Raw genomic sequence first — 9,079 nt, forward strand, 5'->3', positions numbered from 1 at the left:
GGAAGCACTGTTGTATTTTTTTTGCATTTTATGGTTCGGGCGTTGACTTCTAAGGCCCTAACTATTCAATCCGTTGGAGCAACGCCCTAGGGTGAAGCCTAGGTGGCTCGGAAAGTAGAAATGACCATAAGTTTCATACTGGTTGCAATTATTCGTTTTATACGATGGAACAGCTATTGTATTTATATCGTATTTTATGCTTCTGGCGTTGACTTCTTAGGCCGTAACTATTTGGTCTGGTGGAGCAACGCCCTAGAGTGAAGTCTAGGTTTCCCGGAACGTAGAATTGGCCATCACTTTCAAACTGGTTGCAATTATTCCTGATATATGATGGAAACACTGTTGTATTTTTTTTGCATTTTATGGTTCGGCCGTTGACTTCTAAGGCCCTAACTATTCAATCTGTTGGAGCAACGCCCTAGGCTGAAGCCTAGGTTGCTCTGAAATTAGAAATGTCCATAAGGTTCATACTGGTTGCAATTATTCGTTTTATACGATGGAAAAACTGTTGTATTTATATTGTATTTTATGCTTCTGGCGTTGACTTCTAAGGCACTAACTATTCGATCTGGTGGAGCAACGCCCTAGAGTGAAGCCTAGGTGGCCCGGAAGGTAGAATTGGCCATCACTGTCAAACTGGTTGCAATTATTCGTTTTATACGATGGAAAAACTGTTGTATTTATATTGTATTTTATGCTTCTGGCGTTGACTTCTAAGGCACTAACTGTTCGATCTGGTGGAGCAACGCCCTAGAGTGAAGCCTAGGTTGCCCGGAACGTAGAAATGGCCATCACATTCAAACTGGTTGCAATTATTCCTGCATTCCTGCTTATTAATTGCATTTTATGGTTCGGGCGTTGACTTCTAAGGCCCTAACTATTCAATCCGTTGGAGCAACGCCCTAGGGTGAAGCCTAGGTGGCTCGGAAAGTAGAAATGACCATAAGTTTCATACTGGTTGCAATTATTCGTTTTATACGATGGAAAAACTGTTGTATTTATATCGTATTTTATGCTTCTGGCGTTGACTTCTAAGGCCCTAGCTGTTCGATCTAGTGGAGCAACGCCCTAGAGTGAAGCCTACGTTGCCCGGAAAGGAGAAATGACCATCACGTTCAAACTGGTTGCAATTAATCCTTTTATACGATGGAAAATCTGTTGTATTTATATCGTATTTTATGCTTCTGGCGTTTACTTCTAAGGACCTAACTATTCGATCTGGTGGAGCAACGCACTAGAGTGAAGCCTAGGTTCCTCGGAATGTGGAAATGTCCATAACTTTCACACTGGTTGCAATTATTCGTTTTATACGATGGAAACGCTGTTGTATTTATATTGTATTTTATGCCTCTGGCGTTGACTTCTAAGGCCGTAGCTATTAGATGTGGTGGAGCAACGCCCTAGAGTGACGCCTAGGGTGCTTGGAACGTAGAAATGACCATTACTTTCACACTGGATGCAATTATTCGTTTTATACAATGGAAAAGCTGTTTTATTTATATCGTATTTTATGCTTCTGGCGTTGACTTCTTAGGCCGTAACTATTCGGTCTGTTGGAGCAATGCCCTGGAGTGAACCCTAGGTTGCCCGGAACGTAGAATTGGCCACCACTTTCAAACTGGTTGCAATTATTCCTGATATATGATGGAAACACTGTTGTATTTTAATTGCATTTTATGGTTCGGGCGTTGACTTCTATGGCCCTAACTATTCGATCTGGTGGAGCAACACCCTAGAGTGAAGCCTAGGTTCCTCGGAATGTGGAAATGACCATAACTTTCACACTGGTTGCAATTATTCGTTTTATACGATGGAAACGCTGTTGTATTTATATTGTATTTTATGCCTCTGGCGTTGACTTCTAAGGCCGTAGCTATTCAATCTGTTGGAGCAACGCCCTAGGGTGAAGCCTAGGTTGCTCGGAAAGTAGAAATGACCATAAGTTTCATACTGGTTGCAATTATTCGTTTTATACGATGGAAAAGCTGTTGTATTTATATCGTAGTTTATGCTTCTGGCGTTGACTTCTTAGGCCCTAACTATTTCATCTGGTGGAACAACGCCTTAGGGTGAAGTCTAGGTTGCCCGGAAGGTAGAAATGACCATAACTTTCACACTGGTAGCAATTATTCGTTTTATACGATTGAAAAACTGTTCTTTTTATTTTATATTTTATGCTTCGGGCGTTGACTTCTAAGGGCCTAACTATTCCATCTGGTGGAGCAACGCCCTAGAGTGAAGCCTAGGTTGCCCGGTACGTAGAAATGACCATCACTTTCAAACTGGTGGCAATTATTTGTTTTATACGATGGAAAAGCTGTTGTATCTATGTCGTATTTTATGCTTCTGGCGTTGACTTCTTAGGCCCTAGCTATTGCATCTGGTGGAACAACGCCCTAGGGTGAAGCCTAGGTTGCCCGGAAAGTAGAAATGACCATAACTTTCACACTGGTAGCAATTATTCGTTTTATACGATGGAAAAACTGTTCTATTTATTTTGTATTTTATGCTTCGGGCGTTGACTTCAAAGGCCCTAACTATTCGATCTGGTAGAGCAACGCCCTAGAGTGAAGCCTAGGTTGCCCGGTACGTAGAAATGACCATAAGTTTCATACTGGTTGCAATTATTCGTTTTATACGATGGAAAAACTGTTGTATTTATATTGTATTTTATGCTCCTGGCGTTTACTTCTTAGGCGCTTACTATTCGATCTGGTGGTACAACGCCCTACGGTGAAGCCTAGGTTGCCCGGAACGTAGAAATGACCATAACTTTTACACTGGCAGCAATTATTCGTTTTATACAATGGAAAAACCGTTCTATTTATTTTGTATTTTATGCTTCGGGCGTTGACTTCTAAGGCCCTAACTGTTTGATCTGGTGGAGCATCGCCGTAGAGTGGAGCCTAGGTTGCCCGGAACGTAGAAATGACCATAACTTTCACACTGGTTGCTATCATTCGTTTTATACGATGGAAAAACTGTTCTATTTATTTTGTATTTTATGCTTCGGGCGCTGACTTCTAAGGCCCTAACTGTTTGATCTGGTGGAGCATCGCCGTAGAGTGAAGCCTAGGTTGCCCGGAACGTAGAAATGACCATAACTTTCACACTGGTTGCTATCATTCGTTTTATATGATGGAAAAACTGTTGTGTTTATATTGTATTTTATGCTTCTGGCGTTCACTTCTTAGGCCCTAACTATTCGATCTGGTGGTACAACGCCCTAGGGTGAAGCCTAGGTTGCCCGGAACGTAGAAATGACCATAGCTTTCACACTGGTAGCAATTATTCGTTTTATACGATGGAAAAACTGTTCTATTTATTTTATATTTTATGCTTCGGGCGTTGACTTCTAAGGCCCTAACTATTCGATCTGGTGGAGCAACGCCCTAGAGTGAAGCCTAGGTTGTCCGGTACGTAGAAATGACCATCACTTTCAAACTGGTTGCAATTATTTGTTTTATACGATGGAAAAGCTGTTGTATTTATATCGTATTTTATGCTACTAGCGTTGAGTTCTTAGGCCCTAACTATTCCATCTGGTGGAACAACGGCCTAGGGTGAAGACAAGGTTGCCCGGAACGTAGAAATGACTATAACTTTCACACGGGTTGCAATTATTCCTGTTATAGGATGGAAAGACTGTTGTATTTTTATTGTATTTTATACTTCAGGCGTTGACTTCTGAGGCCGTAGGTATCCGATGTGGTGGAAGAACTCCATACAGTCAACTCTAGGTTGCCCGGAACGTAGAAATGACCATAACTTTCACACTGGTTGCAATTATTCGTTTTATACGATGGAAAAGCTGTTGTATTTATATCGTATTTTATGCTTCTGGCGTTGACTTCCTAGCCCCTAACAATTCCATCTGGTGGAACAACGCCCTAGGGTGATGTCTAGGTTGCCCGGAAAGTAGAAATGACCATAACTTTCACACTGGTTGCAATTATTCGTTTTATACGATGGAAAAGCTGTGGCATCTTTATTGTATTTTATTCATCTGGGGTGACTTCTAAGGCCGTAGCTATTAGATGTGGTGGAGCAACGCCCTAGAGTGACGACTAGGTTGCCCGGAACGTAGAAATGACCATTATTTTCACAATGTTTGCAATTATTCGTTTTATACGATGGAAAAACTTTTGTACTTATATTGTATTTTATTCTTCTGGCGTTGACTTCTTAGGCCCTAACTATTCGATCTGGGGAAACAACGCCCTAGAGTGAAGACTAGGTTGCCCGGAACATGGAAATGACCATTACTTTCAGACTGTTTGCAAATATACATTTTTTACGATGGAAAAGCTGTTGTATTTATGTTGTATTTTATGTTTCTGGCGTTGACTTCTTAGGCCCTAACTACTTAATCTGGTAGAGCACCGCCCTAGAGTGTTGCATAGGTTGCCCGGAACGTAGAAATGACCATAACTTTCACACCGGTAGCAACTATTCGTTTTATACGATGGAAAAACTGTTCTATTTATTTTGTATTTTATGCTTCAGGCGTTGACTTCTGAGGCCCTAACTATTCAATCTGTTGGTGCAACGCCCTAGGGTGAAGCCTAGGTTTCCCGGAACGTAGAAATGACCATAACTTTCACACTGGTTGCTATTATTCGTTTTATACGATGGAAACCCTGTTCGATTTATTTTGTATTTTATGCTTCGGGCGTTGACTTCTGAGGCCCTAACTGTTTGATCTGGTGGATCAACGCCCTAGAATGAAGCCTAGGTTGCCCGGAACGTAGAAATGACCAGTACATTCACACTGGTTGCAGTTATTCCTGTAAAACGATGGAAAAACTGTTGTATTTTAATTCTATTTTATGCTTTTAGCGATGAATTCTAAGTCCCTAGCTATTCGATCTGGTGGAGCAATGCCCTCGAGTGACGCCTAGGTTGCTCTGAACGTAGAAATGACCATTACTTTCACACTGGTTGCAATTATTCGTTTTATACGATGGAAAAGCTGTTCTAATTATGTCGTATTTTATGCTTCTGGCGTTGACTTCTTATGACCTAACTATTCGATCTGGTGGAGCAACGCCCTGGAGTGAAACCTAGGTTGCCCGGAACGTAGGAATGACCATTACTTTCACACTGGTTGCAATTATTCCTGTTATACGGTGGAAAAACTGTTGTATTTATATCGTATTTTATGCTTCTGGCGTTGACTTCTTAGGCCCTAACTATTCCATCTGGTGGAACAACGCCCTGGAGTAAAGGCCAGGTTGCGCGGAACGTAGAAATGACCATAACTTTCACACTGGTAGCAATTATTCGTTTTATACAATGGAAAAACTGTTCTATTTATATTGTATTATATGCTTCTGGCGTTAACTACTTAAGCCCTAACTATTCGATCTTGTGGAACAACGCCCTAGAGTGAAGCCTAGGTTGCCTGGAACGTAGAAATGACCACCACCTTCACACGGGTTGCAGTTATCCCTGTTATAGGATGGAAAGACTGTTGTATTTTTATTGTACTTTATTCTTCTGGTGTTGACTTCTTAGGCCCTAACTATTCGATCTGGTGGAACAACGCCGTAGAGTGAAGCCTAGGTTGCCCGGAACGTAGAAATGACCATAACTTTCACACTGGTAGCAATTATTCGTTTTATACGATGGAAAAACTGTTCTATTTATTTTATATTTTATGCTTCGGGCGTTGACTTCTAAGGCCCTAACTATTCGATCTGGTGGAGCAACGCCCTAGAGTGAAGCCTAGGTTGTCCGGTACGTAGAAATGACCATCACTTTCAAACTGGTTGCAATTATTTGTTTTATACGATGGAAAAGCTGTTGTATTTATATCGTATTTTATGCTACTAGCGTTGACTTCTTAGGCCCTAACTATTCCATCTGGTGGAACAACGGCCTAGGGTGAAGACAAGGTTGCCCGGAACGTAGAAATGACCATAACTTTTACACTGGTAGCAATTATTCGTTTTATACAATGGAAAAACTGTTCTATTTATTTTGTATTTAATGCTTCGGGCGTTGACTTCTAAGGCGCTAACTGTTTGATCTGGTGGAGCAACGCCCTAGAGTGAAGCGTAGGTTGCCTGGAACGTAGAAATGACCATCACCATCACACGGGTTGCAATTACTCCTGTTATAGGATGGTAAGACAGTTGTATTTTTATTGTATTTTATACTTCAGGCGTTGACTTCTGAGGCCGTAGCTATCCCGTGTGGTGGAAGAACGCCATACAGTGAAGCCTATGTTGCCCGGAACGTAGAAATGACCATAACTTTCACACTGGTTGCAATTATTTGTTTTATACGATGGAAAAGCTGTTGTATTTATATCGTATTTTATGCTTCTGGCGTTGACTTCCTAGGCCCTAACTATTCCATCTGGTGGAACAACGCCCTAGGGTGAAGCCTAGGTTGCCCGGAACGTAGAAATGACCATAGCTTTTACACTGGCAGCAATTATTCGTTTTATACAATGGAAAAACCGTTCTATTTATTTTGTATTTTATGCTTCGGGCGTTGACTTCTAAGTCCCTAACTGTTTGATCTGGTGGAGCATCGCCGTAGAGTGAAGCCTAGGTTGCCCGGAACGTAGAAATGACCATACCTTTCACACTGGTTGCTATTGTTCGTTTTATACGATGGAAAAACTGTTGTATTTATATTGTATTTAAACTTCTGGCGTTGAATTCTGAGGCCGTTGCTATTCGATGTGGTCGAAGAACGCCATAGAGTGAAGCCTAGGTAGCCCGAATCGTAGAAATGTCCAGATCTTTCACACTGTTTGCAATTTCTCGTTTTATACGATGGAAAAACTGTTTTATTTATTTTGTATTTTATGCTTCGGGCGTTGACTTCTAAGGCCCTAGCTATTCGATCTAGTGGAGCAACGCCCTAGATTGCAGCCTAGGTTGCCCGGAACGTAGAAATGACCATAACTTTCACACTGGTTGCTATCATTCGTTTTATATGATGGAAAAACTGTTGTATTTATATTGTATTTTATGCTTCTGGCGTTCACTTCTTAGGCCCTAACTATTCGATCTGGTGGAACAACGGCCTAGGGTGAAGCCAAGGTTGCCCGGAACGTAGAAATGACCATAACTTTTACACTGGTAGGAATTATTCGTTTTATACAATGGAAAAACTGTTCTACTTACTTTGTATTTTATGCTTCCGGCGCTGTCTTCTAAGGCCCTAACTATTCTATCTGGTGGTACAACGCCCTAGGGTGAAGCCTAGGTTGCCCGGAACGTAGAAATGACCATAACTTTTACACTGGCAGCAATTATTCGTTTATACAATGGAAAAACCGTTCTATTTATTTTGTATTTTATGCGTCGGGCGTTGACTTCTAAGGCCCTAACTGTTTGATCTGGTGGAGCATCGCCGTAGAGTGAAGCCTAGGCTGCCCGGTACGTAGAAATAACCATAACTTTCACACTGGTTGTTATCATTCGTTTTATATGATGGAAAGACTGTTGTATTTATATTGTATTTTATGCTTCTGGCGTTCACTTCTTAGGCCCTAACTATTCGATCTGGTGGAACAACACCCTAGAGTAAAGCCCAGGTTTCGCGGAACGTAGTAATGACCATAACTTTCACACTGGTAGCAATTATTCGTTTGATACAATGGAAAAACTGTTCTATTTATTTTGTATGTAATGCTTCGGGCGTTGACTTCTAAGGCCCTAACTATTCGATCAGGTGGAGCAACGCCCTAGAGTGAAGCCTAGGTTGCTCGAAATGTAGAAATGACCATAACATTCACACTGGTTGCTATCATTCGTTTTATATGATGGAAAGACTGTTGTATTTATATTGTATTTTATGCTTCAGGAGTTGACTTCTGAGGCCGTAGCTATTCGATGTGGTGGAAGAACGCCATACAGTGAAGCCTAGGTTGCCCGGAACGTAGAAATGACCATTACTTTCACACTGTTTGCAATTATTCCTTTTATACGATGGAAAAGCTGTTGTATTTATATCGTATTTTATGCTTCTGGCGTTGACTTCTAAGGACCTAACTGTTTGATCTGGTGGAGCAACGCCCTAGAGTGAAGCCTAGGTTGCCCGGAACGTAGAAATGACTATAACTTTCACACGGGTTGCAATTATTCCTGTTATAGGATGGAAAGACTGTTGTATTTTTATTGTATTTTATACTTCAGGCGTTGACTTCTGAGGCCGTAGGTATCCGATGTGGTGGAAGAACTCCATACAGTCAACCCTAGGTTGCCCGGAACGTAGAAATGACCATAACTTTCACACTGGTTGCAATTATTCGTTTTATACGATGGAAAAGCTGTTGTATTTATATCGTATTTTATGCTTCTGGCGTTGACTTCCTAGGCCCTAACAATTCCATCTGGTGGAACAACGCCCTAGGGTGATGTCTAGGTTGCCCGGAAAGTAGAAATGACCATAACTTTCACACTGGTAGCAATTATTCGTTTTATACGATGGAAAAACTTTTGTACTTATATTGTATTTTATTTTTCTGGCGTTGACTTCTTAGGCCCTAACTATTCGATCTGGGGGAACAACGCCCTAGAGTGAAGACTAGGTTGCCCGGAACATGGAAATGACCATTATTTTCAGACTGTTTGCAAATATACATTTTTTACGATGGAAAAGCTGTTGTATTTATGTTGTATTTTATGTTTCTGGCGTTGACTTCTTAGGCCCTAACTACTTAATCTGGTAGAGCACCGCCCTAGAGTGTTGCATAGGGTGCCCGGAACGTAGAAATGACCATAACTTTCACACCGGTAGCAACTATTCGTTTTATACGATGGAAAAACTGTTCTATTTATTTTGTATTGTATGCTTCAGGCGTTGACTTCTGAGGCCCTAACTATTCAATCTGTTGGTGCAACGCCCTAGGGTGAAGCCTAGGTTTCCCGGAACGTAGAAATGACCATAACTTTCACACTGGTTGCTATTATTCGTTTTATACGATGGAAACCCTGTTCGATTTATTTTGTATTTTATGCTTCGGGCGTTGACTTCTAAGGCCCTAACTGTTTGATCTGGTGGATCAACGCCCTAGAATGAAGCCTAGGTTGCCCGGAACGTAGAAATGACCAGTACA

Source organism: Calliopsis andreniformis, unplaced genomic scaffold (genome assembly GCF_051401765.1).
Source record: "Calliopsis andreniformis isolate RMS-2024a unplaced genomic scaffold, iyCalAndr_principal scaffold0033, whole genome shotgun sequence".
Lineage (NCBI taxonomy): Eukaryota > Metazoa > Arthropoda > Insecta > Hymenoptera > Andrenidae > Calliopsis > Calliopsis andreniformis.